Source organism: Lithobates pipiens, unplaced genomic scaffold, assembly GCF_037356315.1.
Source record: "Lithobates pipiens isolate NorthernLeopardFrog02 unplaced genomic scaffold, aLitPip1_a1.2 Scaffold_13, whole genome shotgun sequence".
Classification (NCBI taxonomy): domain Eukaryota; kingdom Metazoa; phylum Chordata; class Amphibia; order Anura; family Ranidae; genus Lithobates; species Lithobates pipiens.
In genome coordinates, this window is record NW_027507718.1 from 490,096,628 (window position 1) to 490,122,931 (window position 26,304).

At 47.7% G+C, this 26,304-nt stretch overlaps 1 protein-coding gene across 1 annotated transcript in view; it reads left to right on the top strand.

The window, feature by feature from the left end:
- Window positions 1-340: 340 nt before the first annotated feature.
- The window catches only part of RNF24 (ring finger protein 24), a 155,569-nt gene continuing 129,605 nt past the window's right edge, over window positions 341-26,304 (top strand). Inside the window, exon 1 of the mRNA XM_077478010.1 lies at window positions 341-500. The gene's annotated coding sequence lies outside the window, so the exon portion shown is untranslated. The remainder of the gene's footprint in view (window positions 501-26,304) is intronic.

Sequence of the window (26,304 nt, forward strand, 5' to 3'; positions counted from 1 at the left end):
CTCTATAGATGATCACTGTATGTCTGTAGATGATCATTGTCTCTCTGCAGATGATCACTGTCTCTTTGTAGGTGATCACTGTCTGTCTGTATTTGATCACTGACTCTCTGTAGATGATCACTGTCTTTCTGTAGATGTTCACTGTCTCTCTAGATGATCCCTCCAGGATCTCAGCATCAGTGAATGAGTCTGGCTTTTTCTATCCCAGCCTATGCCTTGGCCACGCCCCGGGCTCCTCCCCTCTGTGCAGACCCTCGGCCTGTGATTGGCGGAGGAGGGGGTTCGTCTCTCCCATGCTACGTGCCTACAAAAAAAAAAAACACAGACAGACAAATGGTGATGTGTGTGGATGGAGGGATCGGTGTGTCCGGTATAGAGCGATCCCCCGTGTCTCCGCCCCTCCCTACCGCCCTGTGTGTGTCCAGCTCCGCCCACCTCCCGGGATCCGCACAGAGAGACAGCTGCCTCTGAATACCGGAGACCCCCGAGCCCGGGACCGGGTGAGTCCCCGCACTGCGCCCTACAGGGGAGTACAGGGCGATCTCTACAGGGCACGGAGGATGGCACAGCCTGGCTTCAAAGGGGCATAGTGCTTGGCATATGTACTGCTCTGTGGGGGGGGGGGGGGGTGCTACAGCCTGGTATATAGAGAGGGCACATAGCCTGGTATATGGAGAGGGCATACAGCCTGGTATATGGAGAGGGCATACAGACTGGTATATGAAGGGGGCATACATGCTGGTATATGGAGAGGGCATACAGCCTGGTATATGAAGTGGTTATACAGCCTGGTATATAGAGAGGGCATATAGCCTGGTATATGGAGAGGTTATACAGCCTGGTATATGGAGGGGGTATACAGCCTGGTTTATAGAGAGGGCATTCAGCCTGGTTTATAGAGAGGGCATCCAGCCTGGTATATGGAGGGGGCATACAGCCTGATATATGGAGGGGGCATACAGCCTGATATATGGAGGGGGCATACAGCCTGGTATATGGAGGGGGCATACAGCCTGGTATATGGAGGGGGTATACAGCCTGATATATGGAGGGGGTATACAGCCTGATATATGGAGGGGGCATACAGCCTGGTATATGAAGGGGGCATACAGCCTGGTATATGGAGGGGGTATGCAGCCTGGTATATGGAGATGGTATACAGCCTGGTATATAGAGAGGGTATACAGCCTGGTATATAGAGAGGGTATACAGCCTGGTATATGGAGGGGGCATACAGCCTGGCATATGGAGAGGGCATACAGCCTGGTATATAGGGGGTATACAGACTGGTATATGGAGGGGGTATACAGCCTGGTATATGGAGATGGTATACAGCCTGGTATATAGAGAGGGTATACAGCCTGGTATATGGAGGGGGCATACAGCCTGGTATATGGAGGGGGCATACAGCCTGGTATATAGAGAGGGTATACAGCCTGGTATATGGAGGGGGCATACAGCCTGGTATATGGAGGGAGCATACAGCCTGGCATATAGAGCGGGTATACAGCCTGGTATATAGGGGGCATACAGCCTGGTATATGGAGAGGGCATACAGCCTGGTATGTGGAGGGGGCATAGATGCTGGTATATGGAGAGGGCATACAGCCTGGTATGTGGAGGGGGCATACAGCCTGGCACATGCAATTCTTAGTAGAGGGGAGGCCTGTATACAGTGGTGATGTATAGATTGGTGTGGGTTGGGGGAGGACGGTGTGCCCGGTCTGCTCTCTGTGCCTCTGTGGAGATGACTGCAATGTATGTTCTGTTATGTACTGCATATAATGTATATGAATGGTGAGAGCTGTGTCTAGGGATATATTCCTGGTAGATGCCAGGCAGGCCTTATCACATTGCAGAGTGCAGATCCTGCTGGTGCCATTCGCATTGCCCTCATTGTCCCTTCCTGGCACCCAGATCTCCATGGTTGGGGCCCCCATGACATGCATTGTTAAGTTAAAACTGCAGCCTTGTGTTTGCTTTGTTCTGTCACACGTGCCACCCTGTCACTTCACATGGTCTGTAATGGAATTCCTGCATCCCTGGAGATGTTCTCCAGCCTTGGCCTTGTCATGTGTCCTTTGCCTAGCACAGAAATGTATGATTGGTAGGAACCATCAACAGCCCATGTATCTTCCAATCCTAGGCTAGAACATGTATCTTCCAATCCTAGGCTAGAACATGTGTCCTCCAATCCTAGGCTAGAACGTGTATCCTCCAATCCTAGGCTAGAACATGTATCCTCCAATCCTAGGCTAGAACATGTGTCCTCCAATCCTAGGCTAGAACGTGTATCCTCCAATCCTAGGCTAGAACGTGTATCCTCCAATCCTAGGCTAGAACGTGTATCCTCCAATCCTAGGCTAGAACGTGTATCCTCCAATCCTAGGCTAGAACGTGTATCCTCCAATCCTAGGCTAGAACGTGTATCCTCCAATCCTAGGCTAGAACGTGTATCCTCCAATCCTAGGCTAGAACGTGTATCCTCCAATCCTAGGCTAGAACGTGTATCCTCCAATCCTAGGCTAGAACGTGTATCCTCCAATCCTAGGCTAGAACGTGTATCCTCCAATCCTAGGCTAGAACGTGTATCCTCCAATCCTAGGCTAGAACGTGTATCCTCCAATCCTAGGCTAGAACGTGTATCCTCCAATCCTAGGCTAGAACGTGTATCCTCCAATCCTAGGCTAGAACGTGTATCCTCCAATCCTAGGCTAGAACGTGTATCCTCCAATCCTAGGCTAGAACGTGTGTCCTCCAATCCTAGGCTAGAACATGTGTCCTCCAATCCTAGGCTAGAACATGTGTCCTCCAATCCTAGGCTAGAACATGTGTCCTCCAATCCTAGGCTAGAACATGTATCCTCCAATCCTAGGCTAGAACGTGTATCCTCCAATCCTAGGCTAGAACATGTATCCTCCAATCCTAGGCTAGAACGTGTATCCTCCAATCCTAGGATAGACAGGTTTTCATTTTTGTCTTTTGAGGTTTCAGATTATTTGATAAATAATAATGAAAGTTTTCACATAGTCAATGACTGTGATCATCACAAGTCCAAATCACCTTCCAACAGGTGGATATATCTGCAGATGGTCTATTGCTGTGTGCAGTCTGGTGTAGATCCCGCCTTTCCTGAATTTTCTCTTTGCCATCAGCCAGGGATCTATGGAACCTCAGGGTTCCTCCAGAGGTTGCTGGGTGGAGGTTCCTCCAGAGGTTGCTGGGTGGAGGTTCCTCCAGAGGTTTCTGGGTGGAGGTTCCTCCAGAGGTTTCTGGGTGGGGGTTCCTCCAGAGGTTGCTGGGTGGAGGTTCCTCCAGAGGTTGCTGGGTGGAGGTTCCTCCAGAGGTTGCTGGGTGGAGGTTCCTCCAGAGGTTGCTGGGTGGAGGTTCCTCCAGAGGTTTCTGGGTGGGGGTTCCTCCAGAGGTTGCTGGGTGGAGGTTCCTCCAGAGGTTGCTGGGTGGAGGTTCCTCCAGAGGTTTCTGGGTGGAGGTTCCTCCAGAGGTTTCTGGGTGGAGGTTCCTCCAGAGGTTTCTGGGTGGGGGTTCCTCCAGAGGTTTCTGGGTGGGGGTTCCTCCAGAGGTTTCTGGGTGGGGGTTCCTCCAGAGGTTTCTGGGTGGGGGTTCCTCCAGAGGTTTCTGGGTGGGGCTTCCTCCAGAGGTTGCTGGGTGGGGGATCCCCTAGAGGTTGCTGGGTGGGGGGGGTTCCTCCAGAGGTTGCTGGGTGGGGGATCCCCTAGAGGTTGCTGGGTGGGGGGGGTTCCTCCAGAGGTTGCTGGGTGGGGGATCCCCTAGAGGTTGCTGGGTGGGGGGGTTCCTCCCGAGGTTGCTGGGTGGTAGTTCCCCCAGAGGTTGCTGGGTAGAGATTGTTGATTGATCTCCCATCTGATGGTGCCTGCATACATCACTGGCCAATTGTGCTTGGAAAAGCCAGCAGCATGACGCCACTGATCTTCTTAGCTGTCTGTAAGGGAGGCACTTCGACCACCAATGTGAGGGAGACCGTCTTTCTACCGGCCATACATACATTTAGTATAATTTTGTTTGTAAATTTTTCTTTTGTGTTTTCTTGTGTTTGATTCATTTTCTAACAGTTAATGGGGTGAAATCGTTTTCGACCATAGTGACAAAATATCTGATTGTGATGGAAAATCTTTCTCCAACAAATGAAACTAAAACCAAAACCAAATTCTAACAGTGAATGTGGCTTTTGTTCCTGGAAATTCCATTTATTCCAAAATCCAATGTTAAAGCAAATTACATTTCAAAGTATTTTCAAATAATGTTCTTTGAGTCTCTGGTGGCTTTATTGAAGGTACTAATGAGACTTTTGGGGTGCATTTTGACCACCACTGTAAGGGGGCATTCTTCTACTGACCACCAATGTAGGGGGCATTCTTCTACTGACCACCAATGTAGGGGGCATTCTTCTACTGACCACCAATGTAGGGGGCATTCTTCTACTGACCACTAATGTAAGGGGCATTCTTCTACTGACCACCAATGTGGGGGGGGGGCATTCTTCTACTGACCACCAATGTGGGGGGGGGCATTCTTCTACTGACCACCAATGTGGGGGGGGGGCATTCTTCTACTGACCACTAATGTAGGGGGCATTCTTCTACCGACCACTTATGTAGGGGGCATTCTTCTACTGACCACTAATATAAGGGGCATTCTTCTACTGACCACCAATGTGGGGGGGCATTCTTCTACTGACCACCAATGTGGGGGGGCATTCTTCTACTGACCACCAATGTGGGGGGGCATTCTTCTACTGACCACCAATGTGGGGGGGGCATTCTTCTACTGACCACCAATGTGGGGGGGCATTCTTCTACTGACCACCAATGTGGGGGGGCATTCTTCTACTGACCACCAATGTGGGGGGGCATTCTTCTACTGACCACCAATGTGGGGGGGCATTCTTCTACTGACCACCAATGTAGGGGGCATTCTTCTACTGACCACCAAGGCAGAGCTTAAAGCGGAGGTCCACCCTAAAGTGGACCTTCCGCTCATCGGAACCCTCCCCCCCCTCCGGTGCCACAATCGGCACCTTTCAGGGGGGAGGGGGGTGCAGTTACCTGGATAATCCAGGTAACTGCACCCACTTCCGGGACAGCTCTCTGCGGAAAGGGGCGTAACTTACGCCCCTTTCCGCAAGTGCCCGCCCCTTCCCGCAAGTGCCCCGCTGCCTGCTGGGAAACACACAGCTCCCAGAGGCAGCGGGGAGCGTCCTTATTGCGCAGCGCAATTCGCGCATGCGCAGTAGGGAACCCGGAAATGAAGCCGAAAGGCTCCATTTCCTGATTCCCATACCCAAGATGGCGGCGGCAGGACCCGACAGACGACCTAGCGATCGGCTTCGGGTGCCGACATCGCGGGCGCGCTGGACAGGTAAGTGTCACTATTTTAAAAGTCAGCAGCTGCAGTATTTGTAGCTGCTGGCTTTTAAAAAAAAAAAAAAACGCGGAGTCCCGGTGGACTCCCGCTTTAAACTATTGTGCTAAATTTTGGCCACAGCACAGATGTATGTGTGTTTTTTTTTTTTTTTTACTTCATTGACTTCTAATAGGTAGCGTGTTTTTGACACATTTTCTGACAGCGCACCAAAGATGTGGCATGCAGGATTTTTGGTGTGCATTCAGAAAACACAACGTAAATGCACAATGTAATAAAAGTCAGAGGGACCGCAGCTAAAAACAAATGTAAAACCCTCGGAAAAATTAGCATACACCAACGGCGTGGCCAAAAAGCAACGCAGCCCACCAGTGTGAACCCAGCCTATTCTGCTTACTGGCCATCAATGTAGGGGGCATTTTTCCAATTGACCCGTGATAATTTGGTTTTGGTAAGGGCTCAGAAGACACCCAAAAATGATTTGAAGGCTCCCTCTAGGGCAGGGGTCTCCAGCATTTAGGGAGGCCAGATTGTGCCCAGTGGGAGTACACCATGCCCCGTTGTTGGTATCGGGGGGAAGAAATGTTTGGTGTCAGTGGGAGGAATAGTGCCCCAATGTTGGTGTCAGTGGAATAGTGCCCAATTGTTGGTGTCAGTGGAAGGAATAGTGCCCTATCATTGGTGTCAGAGGAATAGTGCCCAATCGTTGGTGTCAGTGGGAGGAATAGTCCCCCATCCTTGGTGTCAGAGGAATAGTGCCCCATCCTTGGTGTCAGTGGAAGGAATAGTCCCCCATCCTTGGTGTCAGTGGAAGGAATAGTCCCCCATCCTTGGTGTCAGTGGAAGGAATAGTCCCCCATCCTTGGTGTCAGTGGAAGGAATAGTGCCTCATTCTTGGTGTCAGAGAAATTAGTGCCCCATGGTTGGTGTCAGTGGGAGTAATCGTGCCCCATCGTTGGTGTCAGAGGAAGTAATAGTGCCCCATCGTTGGTGTCAGTGGAAGGAATAGTGCCCCATTGTTGGTGTCAGTGGAGGAATAGTGCCCCATCGTTGGTGTCAGTGGAGGAATTGTGCCCCATCGTTGGTGTCAGAGAAATAGTGCCCAATCTTTGGCGTCAGTGGGAGGAATAGTGCCCCATCATTGGTGTCAGTGGAAGGAATAGTGCCCAATCGGTGTCAGTGGGAGGAATAGTGCCCCATCGTTGGTGTCAGTGGCAATTAAAGGGCCACATCAGGCCCCTCCAGATGACCCGTTGGGTCTTTATGTAAAATGTTTCATTGGATTGGATGACGACTCATGTGGATGAAATGCGTCCTCCGGGGGAGGGGGGTGTTCTGTACGTGCCTCGTATTATTTTTAGGTGGATAACAATAAAGGGTTGTGCTTCATTTTCCAAGGTCATGGTGATAAATCTGTCTTTTTTTTTTTTCTCCGCCTTCTGCACTGATTATTATTATTATTATTATTATTATTAGTACAGAGGGTTCTGTAGTGCCGGCAGTGTGCGCAGTGCTAGAATACTCCTCATCGCAGCGCTCTCATCTCTCTCTCTCTGTATCTTTCTCTTTTCTCTGCATTTTTTGCATCAAATCTTCCATGGCTCTCGCCTGCGTCGTTCTTTGATACGCCCTTTGCATGTGATGTCGCCGTGCCTCTTTTGCATGCCTTGCAGTGCGCCATGCCCCTCTTAGCATGCCCAGCCCTCCCGCTCTTTCCCTCCACTGTTTATGTTTATCAGGCTTCCATGTGGAGTCTGCTGAAGGTGAATGCAGGCTTGCACCATTCATACAGCTCTGGGAGGGGGGGTGTCAGACGGCATCGCTGGCCGATATTCGCCATAGGGAGAGCTGGTTGTGTGCGGTGCATGCCTGTGTGCGCACATCATGCAGGTGATCACGCTGTTCTTCATACACCGCAGTATTTATGGGGGCTGCACAAAGATATTCACTGGAAAGCGCCCCCCCCATATGGCAGTTGGTTTGGTCTGGAGTGACAAGGACATCTGTCTGCTGCAGGGTGCAGCCTGGACCCCAGAGACTGAGGCTGTTTCTGCAGGGCAATGTCAGGCTACTTTATTTATTCGGGGGTGCCCAGACTGTTGTCCCCATCATTAGCCATCGATGAGTAGTACCCGGTGAAACCCGCTCTCTAGAAAGATTCTGGTGCATCATTTTACGCCACTTTTAAATCTCCATCAGGCTGAAGGGAAGCTGGAGAGGACGCACCCGCAAGGTGGTGTCTTTTATGCTTTGTACCCAATGGGATTTATTTACTAAAACCTGGAGAGTGCCAAATCTGGTGCAGCTCTACATGCAAACCAATCAGCTTCTAACTTCAGATTGGTCAATGAAGCTTTGACAATAAAAGCTGGGAGCTGATTGGTTTGTATGCAGAGCTGCACCAGATTTTGCGCTCCCCAGTAAATGAACCCCTTTTGCGTTTGTTAACTAATATGTCCATTTTTTTTATTTTATTTTATTTTTAGCATTCATCACATTGCACTTTTGGGTGTATTTTTGGTAAAGCGTGGCATGGCGAATTCACCCCATTCTCATTGCTTGTTGAGACTTTTTGGGTGCTACGTGTACCGCACATGGGCGCAAAATCATAAAAACTGCGCGTTTTTATTTTTTATACCAAAATTTAAGCCGTAATAAACCCAAAAGCAAACGTTTATTATATTGCAGCCAGTAGCGGGACAGGGTCGCCCAGCACCCAGGGCAAAGATCCAGAATTGCACCCCCCCCACTGATTCCTCCTGTATGAATTGTATTGTAACTGTACTGTCTGCCCCAATGTTGTAAAGCGCTGCGCCATTGTTGGCGCTATATAAATCCTGTATAATAGTAATAACTTATTATAATACAGTTTTTTTACCTTTTGTATCTCTTGACCTTCCCTCTTAGATTGTAAGCTCTAAGGAGCAGGGCCCTCTGATTCCTACTGTATTAAAGTGTATTATATTTGTTCTGTCTACCCCCAAGTTGTGCGGCGCAAAATGTTGGCGCTAAAGAAATCCTGTATTATAATAATAATTATATTATTAATAATACATACCATAGAATGGTGTCTATTCTTTGTCCCCTTGCTCATCTGCTCCCTGGGCAGCGGCCCCTCCTGCCCCTCCAGGTGAAAAGGGAGGGGGAAATAAAGCCAAAGAAAAGAAAACAAATGCAGCCATTTTGGATTTAATAGGAAAAGGGATTCTTGAATGTGAGCCTGTATGAGACAAAGGGCTGGGAATGTGTCAGAATTACAGCAGATGGTACTTGACAACTTGCTGACCAGCCGCCGCATTTGTATGTTGGTCGCTTTAAGAAGCTATAGAGGACGCGCCTGCAACGCCAAAGAAGATGCCCCGGGTCGTGATGTCCGCCAGAATCTCTCCTCGGAGAGCCAGAATGGGGATCTGTCAATGTAAACAAACAGATCTCTGTTTTGTCAGGGGAGGAGAAGCGAGATCTGCTGTTCCTAGTGATCAGGAACAACGATCTGGCTCCTCCTCCAGTTAGTCCCCCCCCCCCACAGTTAGAAACACCTCTCAGGGAACACATTTATCCCCTTGATCGCCCCCTTGTGTTAACCCCTTTTCTGCCGGTGACATTTATACAGTAATCAGTGGCTATTTATAGCTCTGATCGCTGTATAAATGTCACTGATCCCAAATAAGTGTCAAAGTGTCTGATCTGTCTGCCGCAATGTCGCAGTCCTGCTAAAAACACAGATTACCATCATTACTAGTTAAAAAAAAAAATTATAATAAAAATGCCAATCTATTCTCTATTTTGTAGATGCTATAACTTTTGCGCAAACCAATCAGTATACGCTTATTGCGTTTTTTATTTATTTTTGCCAAAACTGATGAAGAAATTATTTTATCTTATTTATTTATTTTTTGGGGGGGATTATTTATCATATCAAAATGTAAAAAAAAAAAAAAAATTGTTTTCTTTTCAATATTTTCGCTCTTTTTTTTTTATTTAAAGCCCAAAGAAATAACCGCAGAGGTGATCAAATACCACCAAAAGAAAGCTCTATTTGTGGAAAAAAGAGTACTGTAGACAGGACCATGTTTCATGTTACACCCTAAGGACACATGGGTGGTAAAAGCAGGCTGTTAAGCAGTGGAATCCAGGCCTCCCTCCCCCAACCTAAGATTGGGCATGCAGTCGCTCAGGGCTATACACATTCCAATGCTGGGATGTTTTGCTTTGCAACTGAATCAAATATTACCCGGCGTGGCACATTTGGTGGTCGGCACCACCAGTGATTACAGCCCATTCAAGTGAAAGGGACCTAACCGCTACCGCATGCAATGCACACAGCTTTGGGTCGGCATTTGCTAGTATAAAACAGGTGGAGAGGAGGGACTGGAACCCCTGTCAGATTTTTGATTGCTGTCTGTGTCCCCGTTAGGGAGATTCTCCCCCTCTCTTTGTCCTGGTGATCATTATCTCCAAAACAACAGAAGTGATAGAAAACCCCTCATTTTGAGGTTGTCACCAAAACAGAAATAGAGGGGAGATCTTCCAACCAGGGAAGCTAGTTCTGGGATTCCCTCACTTTGGAGAGATTTCACTCTCACTTCCTGTTTTGGTTATGGGACAGGAAGTGAAGGTAAATCTCCCCAATGGAGGGGGGGGAGGCACAGATGGGCAAAATATAGTTACAGGGGTTATAATAACCCGTGGGCCACTTTCACTTGGGGCACGTCTGGGGGATCGATCTGTTGATCCCCGCTGAGCAGGTTGATGACAGGTCCGTCTCCGCTCACTGCACAGATGAACCCATCAGAGCCCCGCTCTTCCTTATGGAGAAAGGATAAAAAAAGGACCGCCTGTCCAATCTCATCCGATCTGATCTACCAGAGGGATGGAAAATGGGGTCTCCATCCGTCTGGATTTCACGGACAGGATCAGTTGGATCGGATCGGATAGCAGCGGGTTTCAGCGGACAGGTCACAGCTGACATCCATCACTCCATAGAGATACCAGACCATAGAGCGTCCAATCGGGTCTGCCTGAAAAACTGACAGGTGGACCTGATCGGACAGCATGTGTGAAAGGGGCCGTAATGTATATAATAAAATGTATATAAAATAATCAAAAGAAAATTTTACCTTTTTTTAGTTCTGCTTTAAGCCAGCCATACTCCATACCTAACCTTGTTGAGAATGACCAAAGCTATGTAGTATGAGGACAAACCTAAAAAAACAAGTCCCGTTTGCTTTAATCCAGGCAGGCACTGGCACTACATGTTGTTGATGTTGGATCTGAAGGAGATTGGGCCATCAGGTTGTATAGTGTATGGTCATCCTTTGGCCTTTTTTATATTGCAGCTTCTTCAGACAAGGAGGGGTGGTACTGCAAGCCAATCGGGCTTCTTTACAGTGCACAAGGGAGCTCAGGGTTGACCTCATCAGTGTGTTCTGCTCCTTCACTATCCAATCACAGGCTGCGGCAGTCCTTGTCCAGGCCTTTATGTACAGCAGGGAAAAGCTCTGATGTCCTGGCTGAGCTGCCTGGTGGGGGGGGGGGGGGGGGTTAGGAAGCTGGCTGTTTATTTCTGGCTGCTATTACAGTTCGTACGTTTTTATGAAGCAGGGAAGACCTTGGGGAGGGAGCGATTTGCTTTGAATAAACTTCCTTTTATCTATAAATATTTCCAGAGGATGTAAAAAAATGTTGGCCTTTTGTGTGAGCGATATGGTAAATGTTTATGACACTTCCTGCCAATCTGTACATTGCAGAGATGCAAATAGTTTATACATTCAATGAGAGTCCGCCCGGGATGACATTTCCCATAATCCCTCCGTGTGATTGGGCAGGACATGATCCAGGCTGATTGGGTGAGACGTGATGCGGGTGAGGGGTGGGGGGGGCACCTCCCACTTTAAAGCAGTTGTAATGTTTTTATTAAAATGACAAACATGTCGTCATACTTGCCTGTTCTGTGCAGTGGTTTTGCATAAAGTGGCCCACAATCCTTCTCTTCTGGGGTCCCCTGCCTCTCCTGGCTCCTCCTCTTTTGGGGTCCCTCACCTCTCCTGGCTCCTCCTCTTTTGGGGTCCCTCGCCTCTCCTGGCTCCTCCTCTTTTTGGGTCCCTTGCCTCTCCTGGCTCCTCCTCCTCTTTTGGGGTCCCTTGCCTCTCCTGGCTCCTCCTGTTTTGGGGTCCCCCGCCTCTCCTGGCTCCTCCTCTTTTGGGGTCCCTCGCCTCTCCTGTCTCCCCCTCCTCTTTTGGGGTCCCTCGCCTCTCCTGGCTCCTCCTCCTCTTTTGGGGTCCCTCGCCTCTCCTGGCTCCTCCTCCTCTTTTGGGGTCCCTCGCCTCTCCTGGCTCCTCCTCCTCTTTTGGGGTCCCTCGCCTCTCCTGGCTCCTCCTCCTCTTTTGGGGTCCCTCGCCTCTCCTGGCTCCTCCTCCTCTTTTGGGGTCCCTTGCCTCTCCTGGCTCCTCCTCCTCTTTTGGGGTCCCTTGCCTCTCCTGGCTCCTCCTCCTCTTTTGGGGTCCCTTGCCTCTCCTGGCTCCTCCTCCTCTTTTGGGGTCCCTTGCCTCTCCTGGCTCCTCCTCCTCTTTTGGGGTCCCTTGCCTCTCCTGGCTCCTCCTCCTCTTTTGGGGTCCATTGCCTCTCCTGGCTCCTCCTCCTCTTTTGGGGTCCCTCGCCTCTCCTGGCTCCGCCTCTTTTAGGGTCCCTCACCTCTCCTGGCTCCTCCTCTTCTGGGGTCCCCCACCTCTCCTGGCTCCTCCTCTTCTGGGGTCCCCCACCTCCCCTGGCTCCTCCTCTTCTGGGGTTCACCCAACTTTCCCGGCTCCCCCTCTTTTGGGGCCCCTTGCCTCTCCTGGCTGTGCCTCTCCTGGCTCCTCCTCTTCTGGGGTCCCCTACCTCTCCGTAGACAAACACAGCTCTGCTTAGCCCTGCCCCCTGGATTTGATTGTTGGCAGCAGGGGCCAGTGGCTCCCCCTGCTGCCTCTGTGAGCAGAGAGAGAGGGGAGACCCCCTGCAGGTGGGCACAGTGCTGGATGGAGATGGGGCTCAGGGAGGTGGGGGGGTGATACAATCACTGGGACATTTTTTTATCTTCTTGCGGGGAATGGTAAGTAACGTCCAGCCTTTAGAACCATTTGGAACCATCTGATCTGTCTGCATTGCATAGAGAAGCACAGAGACCCAGTGATGACAACACAAGTCTAAAATAAATGGAAATGTTTTATTAAAAAACTTCCATCAGCATGTTAATGAGGGCAAATGGAGGGACAAGAAGGGCAAAACTGCCCCCAACCACCAGCATGGTGAGCGGCTGCTTGCAGGACTTTGTATTTATGATTGGCGTGTATGATGTCTTCCCTCCATCCCGGGCCGTTTCCCGGCCTCAGAACTTTTCCCGCAGATTGGATGCCATATTTGTGTTTACATGTGCCATCCGGGGGTGGACAGACTTTTTATTCATTGGTCGGACACCCAGCTGTGTGTTCCTCTATGACGATGACTATACAGGGACTCTTGTGTGAGAGTTGGAGGGAAAGGGGGGTGTCGCCTTTAGCAGCCAATGAGATTCCAGCTAGCCTGGACGAGGGCAAGTAGAGAAGAGTTTTGAAGAATAAGTGTACTGTTCCTTAAAAATCAACCCCCCCAAATCAGTAAATGGTATATGCAATCTCCTGTTCATTGCAAATATCACCTAACCACCTACTCACTATATATATATATATATATATATATATATATATATATATATATATATATATATATATATATATATATATATATATATATATATATATATATAATGTTTGTATGTATATATATGTATATTAGTGTTGTTATGTCTATACTGATTCCCAGCCAGTGATAAGCCCTGAAGCCAAAACCTAAGCATGATAAGCAGCCAGGGAACTAGCATTGTCCAAATGAGAGTTCAGCAATGGCAGCTTCCTTTACTCTCTGATGGAGTCACTTCAAAGCTGAACTCTGGGCAGATAAAAGGGCACAAATTGATGTGGCTCTTTACCCCCTTCGGGCCTAAGAGTCGATTCAGACTTGTGCGATTAAAAAATCATGCAAATTCCATTGCGACTTTACAGAGCGACGTGATGCGACTTTGGATAAGTTTGACTTTGTTACGACTTTGGCTTTGACCAATGTTATCGTTTTGTTTGTCCTCTACAAAGTCACTAGACATGTGCACAACGGAAAAATTTGGTTTGGCGGCTTTTATTTTCTAAGGGATTCCTAATTTTCAGAACGATTGGAATTAAAAACGGTCGAAAATTGATCGACTGATTCAAATTCTGTGCTGGTTGTTATGGAGCGGGCCAAAAAGCCGGCCTCCGCTTCCTTAACAACCAATGACTCATCAGCTGTCAGAGGGCTTCCCCACTGACAGCTGAATGTAAAAAAAAAACCCGTAATGTCGGCAATGAAGAAAATGGCGTAGGGTTCCCCCCTGCATACCAGGTTCTCCGGGTCTTATATGGATTTTAAGGGGAACCCCATGCCAACCCCCCCCCCAAAAAAAAAAATGACGTGGAGTCCCCCCCATTGCAGTGATGATCAGTGCAGCCCCATCAGTGATGCCCACAAGTGCCCACTTGTGATGCCAGTCAGTGCCGCCTCATCAGTGCCCATGGGTGCCGCCTCATCAGTGCCCATCAGTGCAACCTCAGCAGTGCACATCACTGCTGCCTCATCAGTGCACATCGGTGAAGGAGAACAATTGCTTACAAAATTTAATAACAGAAAAAAAATAAAAGTTTTTTTCAAAATTTTCTGTATTTTTTCATTTGTTTAGCCAAAAAAAAAAAAACCCCAGTTGTGATCAAATACCGCCAAAAGAAAGCTCTATTGGTGGGGGGAAAAAAAGAAGATATGAATGTCATATGGGTACAGTGTTGCATGACCGCATAATTGTCATTCAAAGTGTAAGAGCGCTGAAAGCTGAAAATTGGCCTGGGCAGGAAGAGGGGTGAAAGTGCCCGCCATTGAAGTGGTTGGTACTTGCCATTTGCTCATTTTTCTTATATGCCTTTTAAGTAGATCTAATCCTAATCGCTAAAATCTCCTATAAGCTCTAGCAGGTTCAGAAGTTTAAATCTGGAGTTTCATTAAAGAGGAACTGCAGTCTGTTCACATGATTTGTAATAAAAAACATCTTTGCCATTCTGAAGCTTCCCTCCGACCACTTTGCATATTATTTTATGCATACTGTGATTCTGTACTTGCCAAATATGCTGCAGAAATCTCCCTCCACTGAGTCTGGCTGCAGACATTTTAACTGTGGGCAGCTGAAGCTGCAGCATATTTGGACTTCCTGAATTTACACAGAGGCACACCTCCAGCCCTGCAGCTCTCATTGGCCCTCTTATGACTCATCCCCCCTCTCTTCCTGGCAAACTCTCAGGAGAGTAAGAGAGAGAGAGAGAGAGCTGTGCATGATGTCATAAGCCTAGGCTAATGACCAGACAAGAAACAGAAAGTGGGCTGTATAAGGTATTTACTGGCAGAAAAAAAAGTTTTACTATCCGAAGTTAAAACCACAAGGGCAGAAGATTTAAAAGAAAGAAAGATGAACAAGTGACTGAAGTTCCGCTTTAAACAAGCAAGATCACCGGGTATTATTTTAGACACTTCCTGTTAAAGGGGGACAACTGCCCAACCACGACACTACCTGCCTGGAGTTTGCATGTTCTCCCTGTGCCTGTGTGGGTTTCCACCGGGTACTCCGGTTTCCTCCCACACTCCAAAGACATGCTGGTAGGTTAATTGGCTTCTGTCTAAATTGCCCCTAGTATATGAATGGGTGTTAGGGACCTTAGATTGTAAGCTCCTTGAGGGTAGGGACTGATGTGAATGTACAACGTAATATGTAAAGTGCTGTGTAAATTGATGGCGCTATATAAGTACCTTAAAAAATAATAATTGTAAGCGTGCTGCTGCGTTGTCACCCTGGAAAGTACATGCGGCCATCCTGACAAATTTTGCACAGGCACGGCCCACCATCATCACTGTCCAGTCCAGAGGACAGACGCTGTAGTGCATGGAGACAGGAAGTGGCTGAAAGAGCCTGGAGGAGATCGGCAGATGCAGGCTCTTCTCCTACACTAAAAGTTATGGCTTCAGACGTGTAAAGGCAGGTCACCATCTGCTGCAGGGACGGGGCTTCCGGGGGGGGTTTTGTATCCAGTCCCTGATTATCAATCTGCACCATTTCTGACTTTTCTGAAGTCCCCTGATTTACTGACGCTGGGTCTGGGATAACATTGGGGTGCTATATTTGTCCCCTGTCACTTCTCCCCTCCCTCCCCCTGTCAGCTGTAATCCTGTACAAGTGTGAATACAAGCCCCGTACAGCAGGTGCTGCTACATCTGTTTCCTCTGCAGGGAAGACGCCACTACCCAGAATGCATCAGCAGGTCATGTGCTGACGCTGGGACAGCTGCGGGGAACCCTCACACTGATGGCGACACTTGCAGTGTGTTTGTAAACAGATGCCTGAGTATACCCCCCCCCCCTGTACATCTGGGGTCTACCTTAAGGCGTTCCTGCTTGAGATTTTGCGTGGGCAATTTTTACGCAAATTCCGCATGCCGCTCATAGGGCAGCCTGTGCACTTCAAAAATCCTCCTCCTTTTTGGGCAACGTGCTTCATGCGGTTTTTAAGGCTGGGTTCACATATATGCGAATTGGATGCGTTTTTTTAACCAATGTGAATGTGACCGGCTCTCAATGGAGTTCTGCATTTTGTAAAGTAGTGCATGCGGCAGTCCAGCCTGTTCATAGGATTGGGCTGAAATCATAATGCTCCGGGATCGCATGTGAATCGCACAGGAACGCGCGCCACGTTCCTGTCTGATTCATTGTGTGGCGTGGCCATAAGACTTGGTTCACATCTGTGAATACTGTGAATGCGCATTTGTGCACGGGGCAGCCCATTTATTTCAATAAGAAACAAGAAACATGGGGAAAAAAGTTCTTGCCACCCCCCCCTTTATTTATTTATTTTTTTTAAACCGCAGCCCACCAAACCGCGTGATGCTGCAGGAGCTGTACACGTGTTTTCTAGATGCGTGGGGGGTGCCATTAAAAATTAGTAGCACCTGCGATTGTTTCTGTGCTGTTCTGTGTCTACCGCACCACAGTCTAGGGATGCACTGCAGGGCTGGTGCTACCACTAGGCAAACTAGGCTGCCGCCTAGGGCACACTGCTGCCTAGGGTGCACAGCCACTAGTGTTCCTACTCTCTTTTCTCTGCAGCAAGCAACTAAGTCTCCGCATAAGCAAGCAGCCGCCACTCTGTTCGCACATAGTGGCAGAGGACTGTGTGTCCCGACTCCCAAATTAATGGAAGCAAGCAAACATTCATTGATGGGCGCTGGTGAGGATTCATTGATGGGCGCTGGTGAGGCTTCATTTGATGGGCGCCGGTGAGGCTGCATTTGATGGGCGCCGGTGAGGCTGCATTTGATGGGCGCCGGTGAGGCTGCATTTGATGGGCGCCGGTGAGGCTTCATTTGATGGGCGCCGGTGAGGCTTCATTTGATGGGCGCCGGTGAGGCTGCATTTGATGGGCGCCGGTGAGGCTGCATTTGATGGGTGCCGGTGAGGCTGCATTTGATGGGCACCGGTGAGGCTGCATTTGATGGGCGCCGGTGAGGCTTCATTTGATGGGCGCTGGTGGGCAGAATTTGATGGGCGCTTCATTAAAAAGGTGGGGTGTACATAGGCAGGGCAAAGGGGGTGGAGCCGGGGGGGGGGCAGAAAAATTAGGTTTTCGCCTAGGGTGTAAAAAAATCCTTGCACCAGCCCTGATGCACTGATATATTGGTTGCCAGAAAATCATCAGTCGGAAATAGGACAACTCCCAGGTCACTAGAAATTGCATCCTGGCACCTGGGCTTTTGTCAGCTCATCCACTGGGATCTCACAGCCCCGAGCTGATACCACCTCGTCCCAAGCCTGGCACTGAGGCTCGCCTCGCCATTGGTTGAGTGACCCGCCAGTCTGGAGAATCCGGGTGGCGATTGGCGACGGCAGGGGTGACTAAGCCTGGCACTCGCTCCAGCCTTGGTGTCAGTGGTGAAGCTGAGTCCCTGACAAGTGAAGCAGGAATAGGATCCAGGTTTTCATGCAATCACTCACCCCAAGAAAGACCCCCCTCCTCCTTATGTGTGTGGCTTCCACCATAGTAGTAGTGGGGGATGTTTTTGAAGCTGGAATGTTATAAATTACAGTTGTTGGCAGAGCTGGGAAATGGAACAGCTGCAGAGGAGCTGACAATGACCTCCTGCTGTGGTCGCCACTGGCAAGGTATGAGTGCGGTCCTGTTGTCATCCAAGGGAAGAGCAGTAGGATTGTATGTAGACCTTTTTATTTTACCTATAATGATATTGGGGGGTTTATTTACTAGAACTGGAGAGTGCAAAATATGGTACAGCTGTGCACGGTAGCCAATCGGCTTCTAACTTCAGCTTGTTCAATTAACCACTTCCAGACCGCCCGCCGACGTTATGCGTTGGTACTTTGAAGAGGAATATCGTTGTTATGGTAGCAGCTAGCTTCCATAACCCCCGGTATCCTCTTCTTCAGTGAGTGGTCCAGTTTCAGATAAAAGTGGTCTCTGCGGCGGATTCGCCGGGAGATCACATTTATCGGCGGCGGGAGAGGGGGCCCCCCCTCCTGCTGCGCTCCGATGCCCTCCACCGCTTACTGGAACTGTCAGCAGCGGCGGATGCGATCGGATCCTTCTTGTGGCCTGACATGGACACAAGTGAGAGGAAGGATGGCTCCCACCCATCTCCATATCATTGCAGGGCGGAAGCGATGTCAAAACGTCACTTCCGCCCATAGATCTTAAAGGGCCATTTTTTATTTATTTTTTAAATGACAAATTTTTTATTGATTTTTTTTTATTTTATTTTTATTTTATTTTTTATTGCATTTTTGTGTAAATATGAGATCTGAGGTCTTTTTGACACCAGATCTCATATTTTAAGAGGTCCTGTCCTGCTTTTTTTTTTTTTATTACAAGGGATGTTTGCTTTCCTTGCAATATGGATATAAAAAAAAAAACTGTGTAAAAATAAATAAATAAATGTTTTTCTTTTAAACGCGCCCCGTCCCGACGCATGCAGAAGCGAACACATACATTAGTAGCGCTTGCATATGAAAACTGTCTTCAAACCACACATGTGAGGTATCGCCGCAATCGGTAGAATGAGAGCAATAATTCTAGACCTCCTCTGTAACTCAAAACATGCAACCTGTAGAATTTTTTAAACGTTGCCTATGGAGGTTTTTTTTTTTTATCAATAACGTTTTATTGAAAGATATTCGACATACAGTTGAAGTGCAAGGGTCTTTCAATCAACAATACAAAACTTTCAAATGGAAATGACATGGATCAGCTAATTTCTCAAGTACTGTCACTATCTATCCGCAGACCATGCTCCAGTATACACTTCTCAAGCTTTGTCTATGGAGATTTTTAAGGATAAAAGTTTATCGCCATTCCACGAACGGGCATAATTTTGAAGCGTGACATGTTGGGTATCAATTTACTCGGTGTAACGTTATCTTTCACAATATAAAAAAAAAATTGGGCTAACTTTACTGCTGTCTTATTTTTTAATTCAAAAAATATTTTTTTTCCCCAAAAAGTGTACTTGTAAGAACGCTGTGCAAATACGTTGTGACAGAAAGTATTGCAACAGCCGCCATTTTATTCACTAGGGTGTTAGGGGGAAAAAAAAAAGTATAATTTTTGGGGGTTTTAAGTAATTTTCTACCAAAAAAAAAATGTTTTTAACTTGTAAACAACAAATCTCAGGAGACTTCCTGAAGTGGTTAAAGAGGAAGTAAACCCTGATGAGTTTACTTCCTCTTTTTTTCCCTGCAAAGGTAAAGCATAATGGACTACTGTGCATCGCATAGTAGCCCATTATGTGTCACTTACCTGACACAGGAGCCAGCGATGTCACCGCTGTCCCTTGTAGACCGCCGCATCCATCTTGCTGGTGGCGTCTCGCAGCTCCGCCGCTGTCATTCGGCGAAGCCGCGATGACGTCACTCCCGCGCATGCGCACGGGAGTCGACAAATGCGGCAGCTCCATTTTTGGAACTGCCGCGTTCAGTGCGCCTGCGCGCCGCTGTCTACGGCGCATGCGCCGTAGACAGCGGTGCCCGTTTTCGGGCAAATATCTCCTAAACCATATAGGTTTAGGAGATATTGCTTGGACCTACAGGTAAGCCTTAATCTAGGCTTACCTGTAGGTCAAAGTGGTTTGTAAGGGTTTACAACCACTTTAAACTCTGACAATAAGCCCTGGTTCACATTGATGCGATTTGACATGCCAAATCGGTGGCAATAGCAGTGTCCAAATTGGTGCGGCGCTGCACCGATTCCCAAAAGTAATTTCTGTCCTACTTTTGGCGATTTCGGAGTGCAGAAAACCACACAGATGTCTCTGAAATCGCCCCCCGAAGTCAGGACTGACATGCAGGAATGAAATTGCGCGCGTTCACCTGAACTCGCATTAATTAGTTCCCGCAGTGAACCAAGGCTAAAACCTGGAAGCTGATTGGTTACTATGCACAGCTGCACCATATTTTGCACTCTCCATATTTAGTAAATCTGCCCCATTGTGTTATGTGCTGAGTCTTTGTATATAGTATTCAGCATGGACACCTTGGCATCTAACCGGGGTTGTAGTGTGCTGGTCCTGCCATGCCTCCTGTTAATGAATTCTAGACTCTCCTATACTTCTAGGTCTGTTCACACTTGGATGTAGGGGCAAAGCACACTAAAACGCACCACATTACAATGCATGGCAATGCACCCGCTTTATTTGCGGTACGTTGCGGTTGTGTGCATTGTGAACGGCACCCCAACCCATTGTACTGTGGAGCATCACACACTGGAATGTACTACATTCTATGTATTGTACATTGTGGCGCGTTTTTTTTTTTCATTCGTTATTGGTTGTTTTTGATGCTTTTTAAGCTGTAAATATTTTTGTTTAGGCCAGCGAAAAAGTCGTTTACTAGGAGGAGGAGACGGTGCATGCGAATATGTGAAAAAGCACGGGTTATGTATGGGTTTCAGGCACTCCCATTAACCCTTTCACTGCACACATTTAAAAAAAAAAATAATTTTAGGCCTGAAGATTAGTCAAAACCCCCAAACATATGTTTTCTGAAAGCAGAGACCCTGGGGATTAAAATAGTGGTAGTTCCAAGTTTTTATGTAACGTGATATTTGCACAATGGGCTACCCAGTGCAAAATCTCTGTAAAAAATACACTGAAATACATTTTAGGCCACACAAATACAACATGTTCCCCAATTTTGTAGAACTGTCTTTCTCTGCAATTACATCTGCAAGTCTTTTTGGGGATGTCTCTACCAGCTTTGCACATCTAGAGAGGGACATTTTTGGCCATTCTTCTTTGCAAAATACTTCAAGCTCTGTCAGATTGGATGTGAACAGCAATTTTCAAGTCTTGCCACAGATTCTCAATTGGATTTAGGTCTGGGATTTGACTGGGCCATTCTAACACATGAATATGCTTTGATCTAAAGCATCCCATTGTAGCTCTGGCTGTATGTTTAGGGTTGTTGTCCTACTGGAAGGTGAACCTCCGCCCCGGTCTCAAGTCTTTTGCAGACTCTAACAGGTTTTCTTCTAAGATTGCCCTGTATTTGGCTCCATCCATCATCCCATCAACTCTGACCAGCTTCCTTGTCCCTGCTGGAGAAAAACATCCCCACAACATCATGCTGCCACCACCATGTTTCACGGTGGGGATGGTGTGTTCAGGGTGATGTGCAGTGTTAGTTCTCCGCCACACATAGCGTTTTGCTTTTAGGCCAAAAAGTTCAGTTTTGGTCTCATCTGACCAGAGCACCTTTTTCCACATGTTTCCTGTGTCCCCCACATGGCTTCTCGCAGAATGCAAATAGGACGTCTTAGGTGACTTCTGAAGGCAATTGGTTCCACTAGATTTTAGTTAGGGGTATCAGAGTAAAGGGGGCTGAATAGAAATGCACCCCACACTTTTCAGATATTTATTTGTAAAAAATTTAGAAAACCATTTATCATTTTCCTTCCACCTCACAATTATGTGCCACTTTGTGTTGGTCTATCACATAAAATCACAATAAAATACATTTACGTTTTTGGTTGTAACATGACAAAATGTGGAACATTTTAAAGGGGTATGAATACTTTTTCCACGCAGTGTATTTCTGAACTTTACGTGTTAATCTCGGCTGGGTTTTAGTTTTCTAAAGACAACTGTGTGAAATCCTGAGTGTAATTCTATATCTGGTTAACCTTCTGCCCGGCCTGGGTGAAATGTCTTGAGGTGACAATTAGAGTGATGAGATCCAATTTGCCAGAAGCGCCGTCCATCCGGCTGCTGTGTTTCTGAACAGGGGGGGGGGGGGGGGGGGGGTGCGATCCATCATCTCACCTCAGCCCAGCATTATACTTCTATATGGATTATGGTCATAGTAGTATTAAACCCTCAACGTTTTATAGTTTAGCACATTGAGCACAAGAAAATAAACATTCCCCATTTGGTGAAATTATTACCCCAGTACTTTCAATGCTGCTGGCTCCTGCTCTCTCAGTGCTGCTGCCCAGAACTTCGAGTCCTCACTGGAAAGAGTTAACAGTGGACAGTGCAGTCTGTTATATGGAGGGAGAATCAGAGGAGTGCCTTGCCATGCTAGGCTATAGGGCTGTGTGTTTCTATTGATACACACAGTGTAGGGAGACACATCTCTAGTCCCTGCATGCATGGGTGACTCCGTAGGATGGTGCAAGAGAAAGGAGCCACCCTGAAACAGGAAACCTGGGGCAGTGATCATGACACTGGCTTACACTGGAACATGGGCAACGATTAAGGCTGTATTTTACACCTGAACGTTTTCAGCTCATAAAAAAGGCTTGTAAAACGCCTGAAAAATGCCCAACAAGCAAAATTGCATTCATTTCAATGGCACCTGTTCACATCTGAGGGTTTTGTCACCAGAAGCAAAACCGCCAAAAAACGCCCTGAGCTCAAAACAGAACATGAGCTTCTTTGGGGCAGATTAAATGCGTTTTTCTGCCTTTTTACATTGGTGACCTGAACAAAATTGCGATAAAAACGCACGACTTTGAAACGCTCAGGTGTGCGTGCAGCCTTAAAGATAAAGGCGCTGCATACTCAGTAAATGACTTAACCCCGTGGCGCCTCCCAGCCCTTTAGGGGTTTTCAGATGGCGGGAGGCAGGGTCCATGATCATGTGACCATCCATAATTGGCTGTCACATGATCGGAAAGCTACTTGCGATCGGGAGCTTTCTGTTAGCCAGGGCGCGCGCTCTTTGCAAAGCTGTGTTGGCAATGTGCTGCACAATTATGCGACTGCTTGGCGCAAAGGCCCACCCGCCAAGAGGCTGCTTATTTTATGTGGCGTTGGTGCCAAGAGGTTAATCAGCTGCTGAACGTGTTAACTACATTTTAGGGCTCAACAAATCCCAGGCGCCAGGTCGCCATGGCAACTAGAAATTGCATCCTGGCACCTGGGCTTTTGTCAGCCCATTCACTGGGATCACATAGCCCGAGCTGACACCACCTCGCCCGCTCCGTTTTAGCTTTTGTGGCGCTTTTTAGCCAATAGCAGGGCGATTTAAAAAAATAAAGTAAAAAGTCCAGGTTTGCTGTGCTTTCAGATCGCTTTAAGGCGCTTTGGAAGCGCTGCCCGTTCATTGCAATGGGCAGGGCGTTTTGGGAGCGCTATTTACAGCACTCCCAACCCGCTGCTTGCAGGACTTTCCGTAACGTCCCGCATGCGTGCCACCCCGTTGTGAAAAGACACACTGCAAAGAATGGGAGGCAGTTTTCAGGCACTTTTTAGAGGCTATTTCTAGTGCTAAAGCGCCTGAAAACCACCTGTGTGAAAGGGGACTTGGTACACTTTCACACTGAGATGCGGAGGGGGCGTCGGCGGTATTTTTAGCAGCGCTTTTCGGCAGCTAGTGGGGGGCTTTCAACCCCCGCTAGCGGCTGAAAAAGGCCCTTTATTTCAATGGGAAAGGGAGCTTTGGGAGCGGTGCAAAGATGCTGCTTGAAGGACTTTTTTTTTAACATCCTGCAAGCGCACTGCCCCGGTGTGAAAACCCTCAGGCTTTACAGGGGCTTTTTTTTTTTTTTGTGCAATAGTGCCTGTAAAGCGCCTCAATGTCAAAGTAGCCCAAGGGATGTGATGGATTTTATTCCCTGCTTTGTAGGGAAAGAAAATACACCACATCCCTTTTGACAGAACAGAACTCTGCCTTGTTTACATAGGCAGAGCTCTGTTCTTTGTTTCTCCTTGACGATCAGCAGGTGCCGGTGGACATCCATTGGCTGGCTCCAGCTTATCGATTTGTGCTGTGTCTAATCACAACAGAGCTGCGGCACGCATGCACGCCCCCACCCAGGAGTGCTGGATAACATACTAGGTACATGATCCAGTGCAGAGCACTAAGAGTACGTGGGGCGGTCAACAAGCGGTAAGGTCATGGAATAACCCCTGTCAGGTTGTTTTGTTGTCTGTGTCCTGCTGGGGAGATATGCCATCACTTCCTGTCTCTCAGCCAAAACAGGAAGTGAGAGGAAATCCCCCTCCAAAGTGAGGGAATCCCATGTTGTCACCTTAGTGGACCCATTGGAAGATTTCCTCTCGGTTCCTGTTCTGGGGACAACCCAAAATGTGGGATTTTCTTTCGGTGATAATGGCCACCAGTGAGAGGCCGAATCACAAAGCACAGACAGCAATAAAAACATGACTGGGTCTAACCCCTAAAATCTGTTGAAAATTAAAAAAAAAGAAGTTTTGCCCTTTTTTTTAAAAAAAATACTATTTTTACCTTTTTTTTATTTTTTTTTAACATTTGTTGCATCTCCTGGTCTCCTGCCACCTCTTGGAAGCCACTTCCTGCTTCTGTGAGCTCCAGTGATGGCTGCATGGTATTCCTAAGGCCCTTTCACACTTGTGTGACTTGGGACTGCAAAGTCGCATGACAAGTCTTACTCTATCAGTTTCAATGAGTACCATTCATATCTGTGCGACTTCAAAGTAGTCCCTGCACTACTTTGGTCTGACTTTTTCCTAGACCTCAACATTGCACAGGCATTGTTTCAAGTCACGTCAAAATCGCGCTACTTTCAGGTCACACAAGCGTGAAAGGGGGCCTTAGGGTGGGCTTTCTGATGGTGACAACAGTGGACCATGGCTGCAGATTGAACAGATATTGAAACTGACTTCCTATAACACGTTAAGCTGATCTGAGATTTTAGTGGTTGGCTATTGTGTGTCGATCATTCTTTTTTTTTTTTCCTCCAGAAATTGAAACAAAGACAAGGCCGTAGTGATTTCCAGCATTGCAGCAGCAATAAATGAGCTTGCGTTGAGGGAAGATTGCGGCGTAAGGGAAGGAGAGGTTAGATGAGTGGAGTGACGGAGTCTCTGATACTCGGGCCGCTCTCCCTGCCTCCTCCTGCCATCAGATAAAAGGCACGCCACTTATTATTATTGCAGTCATGACCGTAACCAGAAGAAGAAAGGAGGGGTGGGTGCTGCTCGCTGGGTGAAGTGCTAGACTGGCACATGGATGCCCCGTGACCCCTGTGCTGGCCAGGATCAACCCTCTGTGTGGGAAAAGAATTGTACACAGTTTTTTTTTTTTTTCCTGCATTTTCTCTCCTTTTTTTTTCTTTTTTTGGCGAGCCAATCGGATTGACCGGTCAGCCCCCATTCACTGCGTCTGCAGAATGTTCCGGAGGATGGCTGTGGGCCTCTTTGTGTAACCAGAGCTGCGGGGCTTTTATACACTGTGTTGTTCTGTAGGCTTAATACTAGGAGGACCTCGAAGTTATCCAACAGCGATCACAGAATAGTGGGGGTCACAAAGATGCTTAGTAGCCCCCCCTGTGCTCCAGTCTAGAGGGTTGGCTTTCTACAGTGCATATGGAAAGTATTCACATCGCTTCACTTTTTCCACATTTTTTTTTATGTTACAGCCTTATACCAAATGGATTAAATTCATTATTTTCCTCAAAATACCACAAACAATACAGCATAATGACAACATGAAAGAAGTTTTGTTTGAAATCTTTGCAACTTAATTCAAAATAAAAAACTAAAAAAATTCCAAGCTCAGTACTTTGTTTGAAGCTCCTTTGGCACTAATTACAGCCTCCAGTCTTTGAGTATGATGCTACAAGATTGGCACAACTATTTTTGGGCAGTTTCTCCCATTCTTCTTTGCAGGACCTCTCAAGCTCCACCATGTTGGATGGGGAGCGTTGGTGCACAGCCATTTTCAGATCTCTCCAAAGATGTTAGATTGGGCTCAAGTCTGGGCTCTGGCTGGGCCACTTAATGACATTCACAGAGTTGCCCCATAGCCACTCCTTTGTTATCTTGGCTGTGTGGTTGTTGTTCTGTTGCAAGATGAACCTTTGTCTCAGTCTGAGGTCCAGGTTGCTCTGGAGCAGTTTTTCATCAAAGATGTCTCTGTATAATGCTGCATTCATCCTTCCCTCAATCCTGACTAGTCTCCCAGTTGCTGCCACTGAAAAATATCTCCACTGCATGATGCTGCCACCACCATGCTTCCCTATACGGATGGTATTGGCCAGGGGATGAGCGGTGCCTGGTTTCCTCCAGACATGATGCTTGCCATTCAGGCCAAAGAGTTCAGTCTTTGTTTCATCAGACTAGAGAATTTTTGTTTCTTGTGATCTGAGAGTCCATCAGGTGCCTTTTTGGCAAACTCCAGGTGGGCTGCCATGTGCCTTTTACTGATACAGGTTGTTAGTCACCTATCTGACTAAGGCCCCTTCTACCCCATAGCTCAGTTTTGGCCAGACAGCCCTCT